We start from the raw sequence: 23,454 nt of genomic DNA on the forward strand, positions 1-23,454 counted from the left end.
AGATTCGTTGGTGCAATATAAAAAATATTTTTCATTATAAAAACTTATTTACAATAAGTAATTAATTGATTTATGTTTAGCATAATATTTTTAAATAAATTATTATGATGATGTCGAAACACGTCTAAATAGTTCTTAGTTTTCCAAAACATTATAACAAGATAAAACAGTTCTATGTAAGTTAACAGATGTCAGATTCAGAAGTTTATCATAAAAATTAATTATTTCTAATTGTGTAAGTATTTTTATTTAAATAGTTTTATACACATCCCACTATGCCACTATGGATATTTGTGTATACCTAGCTGTATGTTGGTATGTGTGACTGGCGTAACCCCAAAAGGCTTTTACAGAAAACAAGTTGAGAACTTTTTGGACGATATAATACCTGCTTATGACAATAAATTGATAGGTATTTTGGAAGACGTATGTGCATTTGACAAATTTAAATACTATGTATATTTGAACCTGAAAATATTTTTACACAATAAGATCGACCGGGGAGGTACCAACCTATAACGATTTTTAAAAAATCTATAAATCACTTCATTTTAAGCAAAATGTAGTTAAAATTGTTTTCACTTTTAAAAAGTTATTAACATGAAACAGTTTAGCTATCAGTTATCACATAACAATGTGCAATTTACAGTGAAAAATAATGTCATCTAAGTGAAGACCGTTCTTTTGCAAACGGTCCCGTAAACGAGTTGAAGGTTGTCTATACACCTGGGCACCTGGCTAGAATATTTTAGCTGAAATCCAATGAATTTCCCCTGTAATCGCTTGCGAAAAGGTCCTTAAGAATGCGACGATTTCCAATAATAACTTTCGTTTTGAGGTAACCCCAAAATATGAAGTTATCGCAGGCCATGAAACCAACGGCCTGACGCGCTCTGGAAATTAAATAGGATATAATGTGCTACTGTCCACACTCATATGGCAACTAAAAAAATCGAGTACATTTTATATACAATCTTATCAATATGAATATTAGGTAAACCCTGTTGATTTAACGAAAAGTTAAATTATGTTAAAATACTGATTTATATGTTGAATTAATTTGAAATATTATTAATAACAATATTATACATTACATTTTAACTATGAAAATACACAACGTTTTATCATTTAACATTTAGCATCAACCTGGACTGACATCGAATCTGAATTATCTCGTCACCCTAATTCATAATTGAAATAATTTTTCACCGTCAAAGTACATTTTAAATAATTCAAAACCCTAGTATTTGATGTATAGACTAAATTAATAGAATTATTTTTTAACTATAGATAATATTTAAAGTTTAATTATTTGTTTATTTCACCCAATGCGATAATTTTTAACTCTTGTTGTTCGTATCATATTATCTTAATCTTTCATGTGGAATAAGTCAAAAACCTCTAACGTTATGCGTTATAAAATGTTCTTAACACGCTTGGTGAAGCGTTCACAACTTACTAATCTAATACTTATATATATTTATTTATACAAACTTATCTCAAGATAAAAGTATCAGTTAAATAGAGGAAAAAACTAAAAAAAAAAAATAAATTTGTTCCAGCCATGGTCATCAGCATTTTACAAATATTTACCACACGCGCGGTTACTCAGAAACGGTCATGTGACAGAATAACTAAATTGATATTATAGACAGTAACTATCAGACGTCAGTACCTAGGTATACGACAGATACAACTTATCGTCCTATGGTATATTGTATACTTCATCGCGACCGTTTTATACCGACGCCGGTTAATCGGACGACATGCATTCGCCAAAATCAAAGGCTATTCCTCCGTAATCTGCCACATTGTACCTAGGTATACATAGCAATTAAAAGTTGTAATTCGTCCGTGCGAAAAATAACAAAATAATATAAATCCCGACGTGAATACGAAATATACGTAATCGTGGAATACGACGATTATATTTTAATGTTCGCGAGTTATATAATATTAAAGTGTGCGTGTAGAGTTGTTATGATGATGGAGGGGCTGAAAAAAAAATACGAAAAAATAAAACTGCGTGAAAGGGATTGATGAGAAAAAAATAAAAAATGTTAAGAAAAATAAACTGGTAAAAAGAAACTAACCAGCGGGTTGGATTCCGGGACGAGAACTTAAGCGTAGTTATACTATACTGAATAGTGTGGCGTTGGTGTCAGTGGCGGTGAGGTGGTGTCGTATCGCGATGCGCGCGCACCGCATTATCCTCCCCTCAGAGTAAAGGGACCGCCGAATAACCACTGCCGCCGACTGTGACGCCGCCACCGCTCCCGGACCACCGGCGCCGCCGTAGTGTTCCCAGATCGTGTCCATTGTGATGTCGTGAACCGAACGAGATTTTTAGCAGTACGCACCGGGAAGAGCATATAACAGGAAATTTTTTTTTTAATTTTGTGTCGGGGAAAAACCGACGCAGGACGATTTTAACAAAAAATAATATAATATTGCGTGCGTTGAATAAAATACTATACGCCTTCGTCGTGGTGTCGGCGAAATAATAGTTGTTGCGAACCGGGATGATCTGAGAGGTGAAACGAAAAAATATTCGCAGCCCGTCGTCTCCGTCCGTCACGTGTAGTGTCGTGTGCACGCGTGCAAATAAATCGTCGTCTCCGCGGGTCGTCGCGTAGATCTCCGGCGCCGGAGACGGACGTTCGAGCATTCCTGCGGTAAGTTTCAATAGGTAACATGTTAATATCAAATGTTTTCACCGTGTGTTATGTAATTAGAAAATGGACTCGCCGCACGATGCGACGACGCACTGTGATCACGTGTATTTGAAGAACGATTTAAAGTATAAATTAATGTGTTATAGCTAGGTGATATATTATGTATATTAGCACTATATTATTGTGGTGCTCATATTGGAAAAAAAATAAGTTGAGATAAACTCAATCAACAATATTTAAGGACGGCGGTCCCAGAGTAAAAATTAACGAACCTTTAGCCTTTTGGGTGGCTTTGAAACTCACATCCATAGGCCCAAAATATATAAATAATTTTAAAAGAATATATATTATCCAATAATATTATTGAGTGTTGGTACTTCTAAAAATAAATTCAAACAAATATATTCTGGGCTTTGATCGTTTTGATTAAAGTCAACTTTGACCTAATTTCACGATGAACATTATCATATTTTAATTGAATATACATCATTTCTGATTTTATAAAACAAAAATCAAAACAGTAAAATATCAATGAGACGAAATGCTTTTGTGAATTTCAAGTGAAAAATATCTTGGTAATTGGTGCGGTTTGGTACCATAACCATAATCAGTTGTATGATTCGTGATCAATACTATTATTACAATATACTTTTTAATAAAGCTTCACCAGATACGAATTACAAAAATGGTACATATTAGATATATTTAAGTGAAAAAAAATGTTGCAAAATATTATACGACGTAGGTACCGTCATGCTGTTTGACGAGAATGAAGAATTAGAGGAAATAATACATCGTGCGATCAAATTCGTAAATAGTTTCTCGCACACCAACATTTTGGACTCGGCACCGTTCGTGGAGGCGCATCGATAACACCGATGACGCGCCGGCTGAGATGCATCAGGGACGGGCGCGATGAAAACGCACACGTGCGTAAGAAAAAAACCGTTTTGACGATGATAATAGTATAATTATTTTATAATTGTATATGATAATTCGTTAATGACCTCCGTACACGGTTGCTCTGACTAATCCGGTGCAGTGTCGATTACAGACTGAGGTGAATAAAGTATATACTATTATTATTATAATATATAACACACACACAGGACGTGTTACGCCCTGTCCTCGCTAAATGGACGGCACAACGTTCAAAAAGTTCAATAGTATTAGTGCAATACGCTCCATTTTAAATAATTTCCATCGGGTAAAAACCCTGTACCTTAATATTATTATATCTGCAGCAGTGGTTCGTGCGTGACTGTCTTGTTGCGGACGCTGGTGTGAGCTGATGGCTCCGAGAGTTGTTCTTTTACCACGGTTGCTTACGTCACATTTTCTTATGGTATTTGTCGGTGTCGCGTCGTCCGGTGTAACACGACACAACAATATCAGCCCCCCCCCCCCGCGCCCCACGTTTACCACTTGCCCGCGGCCATCAACAGGTAGTGCACCGGACATTATTTCAGTAGTATAATATTATTGATACTGTTTACTATGTACCTGCTAAATATTATAATATATTTGGGATTATAAATATAAAGTATCGATTTCTTAATACGGTGTCCAAATGAAAGTGCTCGAGTGTCTTCGTAGGTAGCAATATCGATATCGGCGACTGGGGTTGTTATACATCTTAACAAATTATTAAAACTATCATCAAAGTATATAATTCTTCCATGCGATAAAACCATAGACTCATAAAAAACGATTAAGACGTATAGTAAACACAACTAACCACGAAGCAGCCGCGAGTGGATGCTGGTTAGTTTGTATTCAAACTAGTATAAAATATAATAATATAAGTCACATAAGTTCTATAAGTACCCCTAGTCTAAGTATAGCTGAGTTCATACGACTCGTGTATTTGATGAATATTATACAATGTGTACATGAAGAAAGAACGGCCGGCGTCATATTATAGTACACCTTAAGTTATGAAAAAAACACCTTTAAAGGGGAGTATACCGTTTTATTTTTTTAGTTATTGACAATTCAACTGTTTTTTAAACAAAACCGAAACTACTACACATTTTCTGTCGTATCTTAAAAACTTTTCAAATTTGTATCGCAATTTTTTTTTTGAAAAAGCTATATTTTATTGTATTATACAAATTATTTTTATTAAATTAAAAAAAAGTAAAATAAAGTTGGGAAAAATAAGGATTTTTAAAAGGAAATCACGTCTAATTCCAAATAAACCCCTATTTACCTACTAAAGTTTTAATTTACATTGTACTATTGTACAAAATTCTACTTTTTTTAAATTTAATAAAAATCATTTTTACATTTCTGGTCTGATAGTGTATGTTAGTTGATAGTAAAATAAAATAGCTTTAAAAAAAAATTACCTCCCCCCTCCCCTTAAGGGTTTTTTCATAACTTAAGGTATACTATCATAATTTATGACGCCGGCCTGTCACTTCTTTACCGGACACTTTGTATATACGAACACTCTAATAATCGTCGAGTTACTAGAATATAGTCAGCTAGAATGCTAGATCATTCTCGCTACTCGTGTATTTGAAGAATCAGGAATATAATATATATACATACTTCTTTAACTCTTGTCACTTTACCGATAATACGCGGGGATGGTGACGAGTGACGAATAACAATTATACCGAAATACCGAATATTTTTACAAGGCGTATTCTGTTCCAAGCGCATGGCGAGTATCGAATATATTAATTATTATCAAATACACGAATCGTGGGAACCAGTGATTATCTACCACTAATTACATTTAATAACGAACTATTAATACAACGTTATACTGAAAACATCCTTAAGTATACGCAACACATATTTATTCAAATTATTATGGGTTGTCGTGTAAAATAATAATACAATACAGTCATTAAATTATTTTTTGCCAATATAAAATTGGTTTTCAACAGAGTGGAAGAAATTAACATTTGTTTGAAATCATTAAAAAGGTTTGAATGGTTCATTTTATGCAAGATATATTTTGCATTTTACTTAAATCTGGTCGATTATTTTTTTAATGAGAAGATAAGTTAGTACCTTTTCGTTATTCTGCCTGGTGCACACCCATTGAACTAATTTTATTTCGTCTGATAACTATTCTATACTGTAAAAAATATTAACCGCATAATATACCGACTGATAATATCATAATGCATTTTAGGTAATTTAAATGAACGATATATAGTACACGTTTTTGTAATGAATCAATCGATATATTTTAATAATATACAGTGACATTAAATTATAATAAAAAAGTCCTCAAAAAGCAAGATATAAAAATTATAAAATTAACAAAATGTATAATATTATAAAATCCATTTTTATAAGTTATTTTTAATTTAACAATACATAAAATGATAAATATAAAAAAAAATATTTTTTACTATATACTTTATTTGTTTAGTGTACACAATAGTCAATAAGTCAATAATTATACTAAATAAAATAATAAAGGTTTACTTCTATACAATTATCCAAAACCTAGAGTATTTTTTCATTCATCAAATAAATTTTCAATTTTTAATACTATATTATAAATTATTATTATTTACATAAATATAAACAATTTAAAATAGTCAACTCTTTTTATTTAATATTCAAAAACAATTTTAAAGTTCATGTAATACTATTTTATATTTTCTCTGGTAATTATTACAAACACTTTTTCTTATTTATTAAATATTCTATAGTTTGACACCTATGTGCTTTGAGCATATTATAGTTACCTATATTGATTATATTAAAGTACAACAATTTTTAATTAATTTATAACAATTTATACCTAAATAATATTAATATTTATTAGAAAGTATATTTTATACTGTGTAAACTTATATTTTATATATTATCTACACTTTTCCATATTTATAATTAAACTCAATAAAAAATATACGGAGGTATAGAAATAAATCATTGTTATACGATTCAGAATTAATTAAATTGGAATAATTAAACACTGCTCAGACAAATCTTTGAAATAATGTTTTCTGGAATGAATAAAAAAAAAAATGTATTATAAATCTTTGAAGCATAATATAATAGATATATTATATAGGTACCTACAAACAATTTATCTTGAATAATTATTGTTTGGTTCAAGTCTTGAATACATGGGTGAAATTATAAATAGAAATTATTTTATACTCCAAATTTATTTAATTTAATTTTTAAATGTTTTAAATTGTATAAGTAGTATAACTTATCTAGCTTTATCTAATCTTACTAGTTAGTAACTATAATATTATCTGGACCATTTTGAGGTAAAGAGATTCGTGGTATAGGTACATTATAATAATAAGTAGTAATTTTATTAGTTGATTTAAAGTATTAGACCGATTAGAGAAATATAAATGTTTTTATATGAATTTTTTTTTTGCTATTTCTCAAAGTTTTATTCTTTATGTCATATACCTACTTGGATATTAATTCAAGTTTAGATTGGTGTAGAATGTTATGTAGAATAAGTAGAGTACACGTATATCCCTCACGCGTGTGTAATCTCCATTGACTTTTTTTCAATATAAAAAATATGCGAAAGTGTTTTTTCTAATATATATTCGTATATAATATGTAATATTATACACGGGATGATTCCCCAAACATGGTCACTCACATTGTTTTCTTTAATGGTGCATTTATTCAATTTATGATTTTTGAATTTTTTAAGAATGATCAGATGTTTTTAACATATTTTTAAGTACACTAGGTTTTTATACCAGTTAATGTATAATTTTGTGGCAATACAAACGTCTGAACCAACCTTTTTAACCATTAATAATTAAGGGGATGATTTTTCTGAAAATGTTGATCTATCCAAATCATAATTTGAACAAGTAGGTAGTTTCTGAGTAATTAAAATATATATGTACTAAAGATAATATATTATACAGTCCTTAAAAATTTAAAAATGTTTTTACAAAACACAAAAGAGATTTAATCGGATGTAATTTGATCTAGTATATTATTAATTATAATACTCGAACTATTTTTTTTCCAAATTATAAAATGTTGATTAAAGTTCCTAAAATCTGAATTTGAATAAATTTGTTATTACGGAATGAATCGGGCGAACATTCTTGATAATAATATCCTGTATATAATGTTTTTTTTATTTTTAATCCTCCCTCCCTTCCTTTATTGAACACATAAATGTACGCTACTGTCTAGAAGAAAAGATTTGCGTAAATACTAAAGACATAGGTATATAATAATATGATACCTACAACATTTACACCGAGTCTTAATGTCATAATCCTAGCTAAACTGTTTGCCTAGATGGGCTTGGGTAAGAATCTAAAATCCATGCGCAAAAATATATGGAAAATACTTCAAATGCACAATAGTTATTTGAGAGAATAAATGTTCGTTTATGTGCAGTAAATAGTACTTTAATACGGTTTATTTAAGAGGCCTACTCGACGTTTGTGTGTCTTTAATAAGGATAAATATTCAGGCAATATGCAATTTTGTTGCCGTCGTCCATGGTATTTGTGTTAGTCGTCGATGATGATAAGTATGAGTGTAATTGTATGTGGGTACCGGGCTATTTACGGGATGTGCGCACATGTCAACGGCGACGCCAACCAAAAATAAAATGCATGATTTTTTGCTCAAAACAAGGTTTACAGAATAACTCTTATGCATCGTAGAGTGGTTTGATTTGATTAACTGTTTATTCGACAGAAAGAGGATTGTTTTACACAGGGTGCATTGGACTTCAATTTTTAATTTCGTTGCTTCTCACAAAAATAACAAAAATTAAAAAAAAAAAAAATTATATAAATATGATCACTCTACGAGGCGTGAGAGTTTTTCCTGTAAGGCATGTTTTCTAGTAACACAACAGGTCACGTGCAAGCCCCTTAAGTGAAAATGTTTTATCGTAAGTAAATAATACAAAAAGGCATGCTTCTTTGATATAGTAACAAGTAGTTCTAATTGGGTTTTACTAATAGTTTATAGAAACAGAGCATTTTAAAAACGAACAACTAGGTAAATAAATTATTTTTAACAATTGTATTTTGAGTATTTTTGTTTAATAGTTTATCAAATACATAAACACAATTACATAATTTAGACCAATCGATCATTTTATTGAATGAATAGTATTTTAATAATTATTGTAACTATTATTGATGTGTACAAGAGTTGAAAACGTTTTCATTATTGTACTAGTGTAATGTACAATTGAATTATGTTTGGATATTTTTATTTTTAATAAAAATTAAAATCAGAAAATTCCCTCGGGGAAATATTTCATAAACGAAAACGATAACACATATCCACGATACATTAAAATGGCCGTATAATGAAAATTAATTGGTAAAATAATAATATTATTTACAATATTATTCATAATGAAATAATGAGTAGGTAATATCAATTTTGTAAATAATACCAATTACCAGTTATCATATTATACAACACGTCAGTAACGGTCTGGAGTAATTTGCATTAATTAATCGGCACTGCTATTATACAGGATATACCCACACGTCAAATATTATTTCATCGCTTAGGAAAAGATAATATTAATAATAATATAATAATATAATATACAAATTGTGTAATAAATTATTTAGACATAACAATATCGATCGATGAGTGTTTTTATTTATTTTTGTTTTTTTTATTTTCTAAACGTCAACCAAACTTCGTGGTGCGCATAATATACTACCGTAGTCCGTAGGTATATAATACAATAACATGTAATATATACATATTTGTTAGTCGTGCACTACAAACCCATATTTTATAGTAACTACCTACATATTATACGTTGTAAATAATATTCGATCATTCAACACGCAGACCCGACGGTTTTGTTTTTAATCAAACAGCGGTCCACGCCGTGAACCTTAATGAGCACTGTTCTGCCTAATAGCCACTGTGTCCAACTTATATATTATTATTATAGCAGAGCAGTATCTTGAATAAATTACCATTGTCGTCCGGACGATCCGCCGCCGTTAAATTATTACGGCCCCGCCAGAACGGTATAAGTTGCCGTGCGGAGGGGTGGGAGGGGAATGGAGGGGTAAAAATCGTCCGTAGGGGAATCATTATTATTATTGCGATATAAACGGATGTAAAATAGTACCTAAACACGGGCCACGGTGTGCATACATTCCACACCATATCAGGACGGCGATATAATTAATATTACTGCTATATATTATCATAACATCGCGTCGGATTACTATATAGACTTTATTTTCAGCGCATACACGGCAGCCGCAGTGTTGATGTGGTTTTTTTTTTCATGACGATTTGAACCCAATCCATTGCATATAGTTACCTACGTGTTGTACAGCTACGGCGGCACCCACATAATATTGCTTTGGTGCATTTAAAAATGAGTCACGTACTGAGATTGAAATTTATAAACCCGAAGACGTTGGTAATGTAATATTTAAATACATATTTTCGTGTCTGCTTGCACGCAGTAATGTAAAAATAAAAATCCGTTTTTCTATAAACACATATTACACACAAAATATATAATACAATAATGCTTATAAACATAATATATAATGCTTTGTAAAATAACCATCAGCGTTTTTCATAATATCATATTATACTTATAGTTACGGACCAACCGCAGTAATTCAAATTATTACAAACATCGCGCGTCTTGGTAAGTATAACGGCGAGGCTTGTATATTACCAATAAATAGTATTATAAGAATATACCATCACCGCGTTATATTATTATTATAATTTACAGTGGTAATATTTGTATACGTTTTAATGCGAGTAGTAATATTTTATTATAATATTAGTTTGGACATTTCGATCATGTCGAGAGCTGGACTGAAAGTACTGATGTGAAAGTATGTTACGGTGTAGGACTGCAGGTACCAGGTAACCAGGTACGTATATAATAATATAGTAACAGCACCAGTGGCGCGGTGAAGATAATTTTTTGAGGCCTGTGCCTCAACATAAATGGGTGGGTGGTGGGGTGTACTGATGTGAGGCCATGAGAATAATATGATAAATTGACTTGTCATAATAGAGAATTAAATGTTAACAAATAACAAACCGTTGGGAAGATAGAGGGGACTTGTAAATTGTACAATTTGTACTTATAAAAGTAGTGGTGGTGGTAGTAGTAAAATAAAAATGCATTGGGCCTCACACACAAAAAATTGTCTACACGCCACTGCAGCACCTAATATTGAACGATTCATCATTGACGTCATGACGTATTTTGAGTTATAAATTCAGAATGACCATCGAGTATGGTAATTAACTATAACTATCATACGTAATTATGATTACTTGTATACGCAAACCGCTTTCGTACGTAATGGCTGAAATGCATATTTCTATTCTGATCGTTTACGGTCAAGCAATCGAATTTGCGGACAGACAATTAATGCTTTGCTAGGTGCTAAAGATTGGCCCTTTAAACGGTTTGATGGTCAAATGGGGTGGAACCGAAAACGTCCACTAAGTGGTAAATAATTGTAATTCGCTTGGTGACTTATGTTAAAAATTTAAAAATACTATAGTCTATAGCATAATGAGTACGTAATATTATAATAATATAGTCTACACTATCATTGAAATACTTTATTGTGAAATACTATGTGCAGTGTATTCCTAATCAAGTGTTTTAAAGTCGCCAAGCTAAGTTGAATTATTTAGCAGACTATTTTAACATAAATGATAGTAATATCTTTAGTTCAAAGACTTTGCTATAAAATGATATCAAAACGTTTAGAGCATTTATTATTTGTATAGGTACTTGGCGATTTTTTACACGGAGTTTGATGGAGTGTTTTTGATGGGATTATTTTATAATTTTATTCATACGTGATAAAATTCACGTAGTTGGCTATACTGTGAAATTACGTTTGTTATAATACACTCGTATGCCTTAAAAATGCCTATGCGGAGCGCCGTCCTATTAAATATAATACATTCTAACAACTATACTAGGTACCTATGTCGTCGTACTAAAAATAATATTTGTCCACGACATTACGTCCCGCCTATGATGGCGCAAACACTACGGACTTTAATATTTACGTGTATTAAAATCACAGACAATTATTTTTGTTAGATTTTTTACGAATTAATATTATTATTCACCAAATATTACTATACTATTTTAGTGTATACTAATATAATACTTTAATATGAATCTAAATTTGTATTTAAGAGTTGTTAAATAAATCGTGTGCTGTAACTATGTAAGGCAAGCATGTAATTAAACCTAATTATTTTAAAACATGTATTTATTATTTTAATCAATGTATGTATAATGGCTTAAATGTCAAAGAAGAAACTTAATTTTCATGACCAATAAAAAAAATTAAAATTAAAAATATACTTTAATACAATAAATAGTTTTAGAATAATTTATGCAAGCTTTTAAAAATATACTAGCTCAATATCTTGGCTTTGCTCGTGTGCAGTTTTAATGTATAATTTTACCTGATCTTCCCAAATAACGGCAATAATTTGTATGAAAAAAAATTTAAAAATACTAATTTCTACTATTAATAATATTATAATATCTGCAACCAATGACGACCATGTATAAACAAGAAAAAAAGTTTCAATTTACACCGTGAATCTCAAAATCCTTGTTTGAGCACCTCTTTAAAATTTCAAATGTAGGAATATTCTTTCTTATTACACATCTAGATCATTAGAGGAACCACTATTCAAAGTTTCAAGTTTGTACGTTTGGTAGTTTTTGGGATGTAGCGATGAGTGAGTGAGTGAGTGAGTGGTATTTAATCATCAAAACTAACTCATAAATTTACATTTAATTTAAATCATGCCACCTTATTGTTATTAAAAAAATGTATAGTAAGTTATAATTATAATAATAATCAATAAAAAATAATATTTCAAAACAAAAATGTATAAAATAAGTAAAAGTTATCATTATCCAAAATAAGTTTTGTGATACATTTTAAGAGTTTCGCAGCAGATGGAAAAATCAACAGCCAATGGTTGGCGCTAACGTTTATTTAGGATAATGTTCCATTTGATAATTTGATCAAGTATTGAGTGTATAAAATAAAATTTACCACGGGAAACTCTAACACGAACTCATTACTCATTAGTTTCTTGATTTTATTTTTAGTTTATTTATATCAAAACGAACAGTAAAAATCAATATTTTTCTTTTAGCTAAAGCTAAATTATAAACTATTTACAGTTGCAAGGTAAGTTCTTTACTTATACATTTGATTTATAGTTGGTTATACTGAAATAACATTATTACGTTGCAAAATATAATACGTGCTTAAGAATTATTCAGCAAGCGTAGGTTATTATTTTAGTTTAATTATTAAACTAGATTTAATTTAATATTTAATTTGATAAAAGTTTCAAGAAGAAAATCAGGTTGTTGATAATTTAATTGAAAACAATCTTTAATATCGTCCAGCAAATTTGTTATGTTTTTATCAATTGATTATATAATTTTATAATATAGATTATGGACGTGCACTTTTAAAATGAGTTGATTTAAATATCAAAAAAAAAAAAAAAGGTTAATGATCACGCTTATCAATAAACAAAAGTATTAAAAGTAATATGTAATTATTTTAAATCAGCTAGAATGCTAGATATACATATAAATAGATTTTGCGTAAAAATTCCCGTTTTCCTTAATTTTTCTTTGTTTTTTACGTCGTTTTAGAAAACTACTGGGAATTTTTTACTTTTGACCCCCCAAGAGTACCAACTAGATTCACTTTCAGAAAAGTTACTGTTGAAGAAAATCCAAGCATTTTTACTGTCCTATAAGGTGATAACAGACACAAAAATAAAAAAATAATAAAAAACACACATCTTTCTAAAATACAATAGTATAATGAGTACATAATAATATATATAGTCTACGGTCATTGAAATATGTAGTGTATTATTACTAATCAAGTGTTTCAAAGTCACCAAGCTAAGTACAATTGCAGACTATTTATATAAATTATATCTATAATTCAAAGACTTAGCTATAAAATGATATGGCAACTTTTAGAGCCGTTTTTTTTATACTTAGTCATTTTTTACACGTAGTTTGACTGAGTGTTTTTATTAGGATATTATTTAACAATAACAAACTATGTACAGCACATATTGATTGAAAGTTAAAAAATAACTATGGAATAATTTGTTTTAAAAGAATTTGGATTTGAACAGATTTTTAAAATCTAAATTAACGTTAGTTGTTCTGTATATGTATATTTCGATTTTTATCTTAGAAATTACAATAATATCTCAGAGAAAATGTCGGATATATTTTTGGAAAATGTGCGGTACACGTTTCCATAAACCACAAATTGCTAGCCTTTCTTTCGTATAAAATACAAAAATAAAGACGGTTGTGCATTTGAATTTAGTAAGTTATTGCTTGACTCTTGTGTGTTAGAAGCCAGATATCTGACATAATGGTTCTTTGCGATCTAATAAATGGTTTTATTGATCTGTGAAATTGTTTTGTATGGTGTAAGGTTTCTGATTAACATTTCCACAATATTACATACAATATATTATACACCATTAAAATAATGTATTATTTGTCGTCATAAGAACAAAAAAATACATTAATATATATGAACCGCTAACATTTTTTCAACAAATTGTTATATTAATTTCACACATAGCGTACCTATACTCACACCGTAGGTATCGAATAACTTGAAGTTTTTATGAAACTCGACCTACGAGTAAAAGAATAAAATATTGTAAAATGTTACATTATTATTATTACATTTATATTTTCGACGTTCAGACGCCTATAACTATAGCGTGATGATAATTATAATATTCTTTGAAATGTTTTTATTTTTCCATCACATCAACGCGTGCCTAATTTATATCAGTATAATATTTATAATGCGTTCACGCAAATGTATGGCCTGAAAACGTTCTCGGCGATGGTCGGGTCATCAATCAAACAAAACTTACGACGAATTAATTCACGACCGCACATGCAAATATATATTATATACCTGTACCTAACCTATACTTGGCAGTCGTGGAATGGTGCAGGTCGTATTATACCACGTCACAAGCTGTAAACAAACGCAGCGCCCAACAGAGCTCCGCCGAAACCGTATAATATTATAAACAGAGCGTTTGGAATAAAACATTTGAAAAATAAAACAGCCACCAGCCACCACCCTCCCTCCGCGGACATAACGCGTGCGCTTACAATATTTCACGAATAATATATTATTACACACTTTTTAATATTATCGTATGCCTAACAGTATAATAATATAACATAATGTATTCGTTTTTTACGGACCCGTGACCGTTGTACACTAAACGTCGCGTCCGAGCCGGACTCGAGTATTCACTCGGTGTCACGGCCAGCGAGTGTATAACGTCCGCGTAACCCTTTTTATCGTCGCGGTTTTGGAAATTAGGCCGGTGGGATTACGCGCGTGGCGGTGAAGGGAGGTCGATTCTGTATGGAAAAAAAAAAATAATAAGGACGATTTATGCGCATACAAATAGTGTTATGATAAACCTATACGCTTGGTGGCGATGGCGGAAACCAGAGGGGAAAATCCAACTACAGAGAGCAATACGCGCATAGTTAAAAAAATAAATATAAAATACCGCTACGTAATTAAAATTTAACCACATCCCATATTATTCATCATCATAAAAATAATAATAATAACTGACGTTAGTTAAAACCGATTATCCGAATATGCGTGCAACTATAGTTCGGTGGGTTAACCAATACCTTTGCAGCAGGCCACGTTGAAATGTGCTTTATCCCTCGTCGTAAATATGATTAAATCAGACGTTTACTTTTTTACATACTAAGTTTATCCGAAATTCCAGAATATTGTTATTATTATAAAACGATATAAGTCGATAAAATCGACATTTGTAAAATATACACTAATTATTGGTCAGTGGTTGATATTTTTATGTTGGGGCTAATGTGGAGCCTCCCCTTGGTACTTATTTATTTTTCTAACAGATTTATTTAATATTATTATATTATATTTGAAACCGTGATGTATCTTGTTAAGACTTTATAATAGCTTTATAGTCTATTTCAATTTTTTGAAAATAAAAACAAAAATATGGGAAAGTTGATCTCAATTCTTAAGTAAATCTAACGACAGATAAATAATATCACCGCTTTCAACTCCTCTTAATACAACCATTGTCTTGAATATAGGTATCTACCTATAATGATATATTATAATATAAATACTCAAATATATTATATTGAAATGTGCTAAGTATTAAACTAATACATTATTGCTAATTAATAAAATTACTGTTTGGTATTTTTTAAAAAAATCCATAAACCATCACACAAAATATGAATAATATTTGTATACAAAATTAAATTAAACTTAAATTTAAAGAATATTTATAATATGGTATATGTTAAAGAGTAGACTATAGCTTAACTATGGATTTATACCTAACCTCATTCTACGATTGCAGAATACAATAATAACCTGTAATATTCTTTAAATTACACTCGCGTGCCAAATCAATGTATTATACCTATGCGATATGGTTATGTAAAAATAATTGAATTCGATCGGAGAAATAATAAAACGCAATAATGTTATATAATACATTTTTTTATTCGTTATATATATTTTTATTCGAAACACAATTTGTATACAATCCTTTACCAAAAACAATAAATATCGAAATATGAAATTGAACCTTTATTTTTAACTAATAATGGATTGTTAGCTTTTTTGTGTAATATGAGTATAAATGTATAGAATAATTCAATCCATTTTAATTAATTAAAGTTTTATTTACAAAGAATACATTTAAAAACCGTCCAATTTACTAAAACGCATATAAAAATTCCATCACGCAACAGTCCACATCATCATATTGTTATCATTAAATTAAACACTATATTAATTATTGTACATCGTCGTCTAAAAAATAGTATTATGTGAGTACGTCATCAGGATAGGATTGAGTACAATGGTTTGAGAAATATTTTAACAAAATTCCATTTGCATTTGTCAACCCGGGGAATTCTCAAATACATTCACCAACTTTTCTATACTTGAATCTAAATACATACATTATAAAATAAGAGATGGATCCCTGTCGAACAACCATCGTGTTTGATTTATTTTCACGCTCGGTTTGAAGAAACTAGAAATTCAATTTCTCTGCCAAGCTTGGAAATTAATGATTAGATAAGAATTTATAAAATTGAAAATCATCAGACTCAATAAAACTATTTGCACGGCGAATTAAGTTTTATGGGGTGACTTAACTTTTATTTAATATTATATGAAATTTTGTTCTTGTCATATTATATATTGTATTACGTATATAAGAACACGTGTATTTTTCATCGATCCGTAAATATTATATTATACCTATTGAGAATTCTTATAAAAGGCTTTATAATATAAATCGAATTTAATGCTGCATGATAAAATATTCAATGATAAAAGGTAAAAGATTTTTTTTAACTTGCATTTTACATTTATCAGCCATCGTTTTTGATGCATAAACTTTGATTTTCCAAATATAACAAGAAACTTTGTGAGACAAAAAGTTATCCAAAATAAACTATGTTATGAATTTAAATTCAAAAGTTAAGCAAAGGCAAAAAGGCAGTTAGTTTAATAATAATAATTGAAAAAAACGGCTTTCTCACTTCAATTTTCATAGAAACATATTCTAATGTTCCTTTTTTTACCTTTTACTAGTTGTTGCGCTGAATAAAAATATGGCCAAAATCAAGTTTGAAATTACCATTATGTTTAATATAATATTTCTATTGTTACGTAAATGAGGTTAGGTTAGGATTTACATAAAGGTAATACGTATACATATTATTTACGTATGTGCATAACGCGACGTTGGATATACTTTCTTACATACTCCTTGGCACGGCGAACAAGCACGATTTCGGTAGTTATATTAAGATTATCCATATACGACAATCGGTCGACTTCAAGTTCATCATAATATTATAATATATTACATGTTATAGTTTATCGTGCGACGCACTAATATAAATCTCGGATGTGAGGGTCCGACCAACAGACTAAATTACTTTAATGCTTTGTTGCACAGGGTCAACACATGCAAACACTTATCCGTGCCCAATGCAATCGCTCTGTCCGTACACAATTTTGACGTATTATATTACTGACGACACCTATACATCAAGACTGAAAAAAAAACAGAAATAGACATTGTGTAGGTATTTAGTTTGTTGCAAACAGGTGTCGGACGGTGAATACGTGGTTAGGAAATTTACATCGTAAACATGACGAGCAAATGTCTTGTGCGAACGCGACAACACACACACACACACACACATACACATACACACATTCACACAAAACGCGTACGAATCGTATTTGTTTTTAGACGTGAATTTTCCCGCCATACTGTTTGCACAGGTTCAAAAAGGAAAACGAATTAAACCACTTCTTACGCTACGAGCACTGTCGACCCGGGAGCTGCAGGGAATCCATTATAGACGTGATATATATATATATATGTATGTACGTGTATTTGGTTAGCACACGTTCTACAGCGGAAAAACTTTAAGGTAAGGTCAGAATATCAATAGTATAAACATATTATACAAATGAAAATACTTTTCCTGCCGGTGTGCATGGTTAAGTACGTTGCATAAGTGTGTACTTCTTTCTCTATCCGGTAAACTGCGCTATATATCATCGTATTATATTCGTATATATGATTATACTCAGCGAGACATTTTCATTTTATTTAACTTTGACTCGGTTCGTCCTCCATACTATTGTTGTTGTACTTGTTGTCTTGTGTCGGTTTGTAACACGTGTGTTTTCGTTTCGATTGATTTTATTATCTCGCGTTTACAACGGCGCTACCTGCTCTAACATAAGGGTGTTATGACAGAGCAAAATGCTGTTTCGTGACTTGTTCGACGACTGATGAAATAACATGCAAGATACAAACCACCGACCACCACATAGCTAGACGTCGTTTTTTCAACGAAATAGAATATTGTTCGTCCAAGTTTAAAATATATTATGTTTTTATCGTCAAGTGTATCTACTTACTGTGAGTTTTGCTTCTCCACACCCGGTTACTTTTAAATTATTTTGCCTCTTATACCATTTATCTATGGACCTATGGTAATATAAATACCATGGAGTATACAAATCATATGCAGAGTACGTTGTATTTAATTTTTTCTTCCTATATGACGCGTTACATTCAGTTGGGCCAATAATAATATTTACATCGAGACAACTAGGTATTTAATTAATAATGATAGAAAAAAAGAATAATGACGTGTCAATATGATATTTATTGGGTCAATATACAGTATTTTCAAAATCTAAAATATAGGTAACAATAATTTGTCATCTACGACGAACACGCATGCGCACTGTCCATGGTGATGGTGTAGGCTTACCCTACCAATCCTACATGTTGTGTAAGTACATACGGAAATAAGTTAGGTGAAATAACAAGTTTTATGAAAAATAATAATAGGCACGTAATCAAAAGCATGGATACAAGTCTGTCATCGCTGTGTAAATCAGCTTTTTAAGTTAATGAATAACGCAGTTCCGCACTGAATTCTCAAGTTTCACACTTGAGTTATAATAATGTATTAATGTGTAAACACTGTAAACGTTCTTAAACGCATTACCTACATAATTGTACCCCAGTACACGAGCCGACGTAACATTTTACCCTAAGTGTTATTAATTTTAATGACCGTGTGCATGTGTATTTAATCTTACAATTATAGTAATATTATCTTGGGAAATCTTTTCTTTGGCTAGTTAAATAAAATAAAATAAATTGTATACCACTTCCTAACTGTATAACCACAAAAATAAAATCAAAGCTGTCAAAAAGTAATAATGATTGTTATTGCATTACTAATACATAACATAATATTCTGTTGACACATTTATTTAGATAGCTAATATTAATGACCAATAATACTTTATGATACTAACTATAATGTTTATATTATAATACAAATAATTACGATGTAATATATTAAAATATTTTAAGACATGTACTTTCACAATCTATTCCACAGTTTTTTATTGAATAATATAAATGGACAAATATGTATATAGTATTACATATCATCTAAATAATTAATACCTAATACTTTTTCATATATATTTTGCTTTTAACAAGTTCACTTGTATACTTTTATAATGTTTTTCTCAAATGATTGCCTAGTAAACATTTGTTTCATATTATTTTGAAAACTTGTGCATTAATGTACTATAATATAATACAAAGATGGATTTCCACATACAAAATGTCAATATAGATATAAATAAATAATTTATTGTATTATATTATGTTCAGTAATTACTAATGGGTTTTAGACAAACGATTTTTTTTTTGTTTTTACTTTTCTACGTATAATTACACTATTGTACTTCAACTTGAAGTTGAAATGTAATTAAAATTGTATAATTGCAGTGTTTTAAACAATTATAACGACCGTCTGTAGGATTTATTAAAAAAACAGTTTGATGGTGGAAAACAAAATACTATATTATTAATCGAATTATTGTAAATCAAGTAAATGTAATGTTACAAAGTGCATTGTTTAGTTCCATCGATTTGAACATGTTAATTATAACAATGATTTCTATTGTGAACGTTCAACGCATATGTTATGTATTTTATTTTATATCCTCCAACCTCAGTGTATTGTTAATAGGTGTGTTTTTATTGAAATCGGAAGTCTGTTATGCGTGCGGGGTAGGAATTTCCAGGTAGATTATTTTCCTATTATTCCGGAAACGTCCTGGCTGCATGCTGAAGCTTAGGTTATACGTATACACATTTTACATTTTAATACATTTTCTATCCATTTGTTCACTGGGCAAGAGTGTGAAAGAAGCATACGTAATATTGTATTATTTAAATGCATAAAAAAACATCACAATAATAAATAATATTACGAAAATATTATGTGTAGTTAAATTGCCTATATAAAACGCCGTGTAATCGTAATAATATTAGTAAATTAGTATCTAACTTAAATGTTATTAGTATTTTTATCACTGAAATGTGTAAAAAAAAATTTATCGTAAGAAACTACAGTCTAGACAACAGAAACACAATATTCTAAATATTGTGATACAAACGCTGGTATTAAGGATGGAAAAATTTTCATTGAAAGCATGCACTGTTTATATCTGTCACGGTTGGCATAGAAGTACGCGTTTTACAGTGGTACTAAGTACCTACAAATAAATTAAATATAAAAATAAAATAAAATAAAATAATATAAAATAAAAAATACATTCATCGCTTCGCTCAGAATCTAAAAAAGTTAAAACGGGTTTAGGTACATAATTTATATATTATTATTTATTGTTTATTTGTCGTAGATTAATACATTTTCCCCGGCGAGCAGTTGATTCTTCTGTAGTTATGTTATACTAAGAAGATAGGAATAACCATTATGAATTCATCGTACGATATAACCATCGATTTATATAATATAATTATAATACGTCCTAGGTAGTAATCAATAAAATATTATACAACTAGTCGTATGCTATAAGACGTATCTTGTACATAAATTAAAAAGTCAACAATACCATTATAAATTTATAACGTAGGTTTAAATGGCCTTATGTTTTTAAAATATAATTATGTAACTCATAGGTACTCACTTTTTTAAAAATATTTATTGAGTTTATAACAAAAAATAAACTACAAAACCACGGTGTCATTATCATCTTAATACAATCGATAGTATTTATGTAAAGATCGTGCTAAGAATAATAATCGGTATCCAATTAAATGGTGAAATATTAATGATAATATTATAAATAATATGTAGGTAAAAATTTGTTATTCTCGTTGTTATTGGTCTTAATGTCAATGGCTACAGCTCATTTACGCACATTTATCTCTTAACAACTCTTAACAAAAACTAAACTCGTTCGCGCACAATTTACGAAAATAGAAATCTTTTTTTCAAAAAAATTTAACCACGTATATAACCTGCGTACATTCAAAATTTCGAATTAGTAATTGCAGATGGTGGAAAATTACTATACTCGTATAGCATTTTCCCTCGCCTTTTATAAGGCTTAGGAATTTCTATCTTATCATATCTAGTGTCATAGATGTCAGTATGTCACTAATAGTTTTAAAAATGTTGTTTGACCTATTTAATTTAGAATAACTTTGTTAGCCAGCCAGTATTCACAATTTGGTCGATTAAAAAAAAAAGGAAATCTAAAAAATAATTTTTACACTTCATTAAGTAATTATAATTTAAATCATTTTTAAATTTAAATTTATTCTTATTATTGATATGCGTTTGCATTAAAAATGTTGAAAATTAAATTTTTGTAGGTTTTTAATCAAAATATACTATTTTCATTATAATATAGTTTTGTTTTTTTAATAAAAATATTTCTATTCCACGAGTATTTTTAATTTTAATATTAATACATTTTTTTTTATTAGTCTTGACTTGAATTTCCATTGTTATTTGAATAATTTGGTGGATGTTAGGGCGAGAGGCATTCAATTGACTATTGAAGTGCATGTAAAAGTTTTCAGCTCCGTTCGTTGTTCTTGAGATATTATCTGGTTCACTAGCCCATAATTTTGGCCCTAAACCAATAGCTATAATTTGTCAATATAAAGACTGAAAAATCTACATTAATGATACATGGAGCTATTGAAATAATTTCATTAAATGCATGCGGAAAATCATTAGGGTTTAATAATGTAAACCGAAAAAGATACAGAAAATATTACCTATATTATTAGTATTATCTTTGTGCGATAGGTGTGTATATATTATTGTAAATTATGTTTAAACTCGTATGTAGGTATTAAATTATTTAAACGCAACTTATAGCATGAAATATAACATAAAACGTTGGGGAATACACGTTTTATCATGTTACGCATGCACATCAAATCCATAAATATTAAAAGTGAAATATTTATGAATAACTTGGTTTTCTTCAATATTCCAACGGGTTTTCATTGGATAATTGTTAATGTAATATATATATATATATATGTAGCAAATCAGAGGATATAATATAATATACTAGCTACTTTAGATTCATCATAGAGTAGATCACACATTTACCATAATTAATATAGAAAACTATAATATGTTAGACAACTAACCGGGTCACCGGGCAAATATTATGTACTTTAATATTAATAATTATAACGCAGAACAAAATACACATATCATACATAAATACATAATATATAATATATATGCATGCCGACTTTGTAATCTAATCCAGTTAAGTACAAAAATGTTAATTTATTTTAAATATCGACGATGATGAATGTATTTCACCGTCAAAACGTTAATAATGTATCTAATATTATTGGCCCAGCCGCCGGTGTTCACGTGACCATTCAAGCTAAGCCATGGTATTACACGTTATACCACTTAAACATAATGTGTATAGCCGTAGGACACTTATCTATGTGTGTTGCAAGAATGCTTCAATCTAGTTCAAGTGGTCTTCCGTTCTTAATAAATATAGAGTAATATCTTGCATTAACGACTGCAAAATTTTAATCAACTATAACAATCACTTTTAAAACTGAATCATGCACTTAAAACATACGTATTATAGGTTATAGTTTTAACTACCCTTTAGGTAATGGTATATTATTTGTTTGGTTTTTTTTTTTTTTTGTAACTTATGAGTAATTATTATTATGTTATAAAAATAATATTTAAGTATTTATGTTTGGAGTCTATTCACGCGTCTCACGTATGTTGGAGGTTTAAAAACAATAATTCGTAGACAGAACA

General features: G+C 29.6%; 1 protein-coding gene across 2 annotated transcripts in view; it reads left to right on the forward strand.

Annotated features, from left to right (window-relative positions):
- The first annotated feature begins 2,287 nt into the window (after positions 1 to 2,287).
- Positions 2,288 to 23,454, forward strand: part of LOC132948352 (cyclic nucleotide-gated cation channel alpha-3) — a 124,501-nt gene continuing 103,334 nt past the window's right edge. For both annotated transcript variants that reach the window (XM_061018780.1, XM_061018781.1), the window contains exon 1: positions 2,288 to 2,675. The gene's annotated coding sequence lies outside the window, so the exon portion shown is untranslated. The remainder of the gene's footprint in view (positions 2,676 to 23,454) is intronic.

This window comes from Metopolophium dirhodum, chromosome 7 (genome assembly GCF_019925205.1).
Source record: "Metopolophium dirhodum isolate CAU chromosome 7, ASM1992520v1, whole genome shotgun sequence".
Taxonomy (NCBI): Eukaryota; Metazoa; Arthropoda; class Insecta; order Hemiptera; family Aphididae; genus Metopolophium; species Metopolophium dirhodum.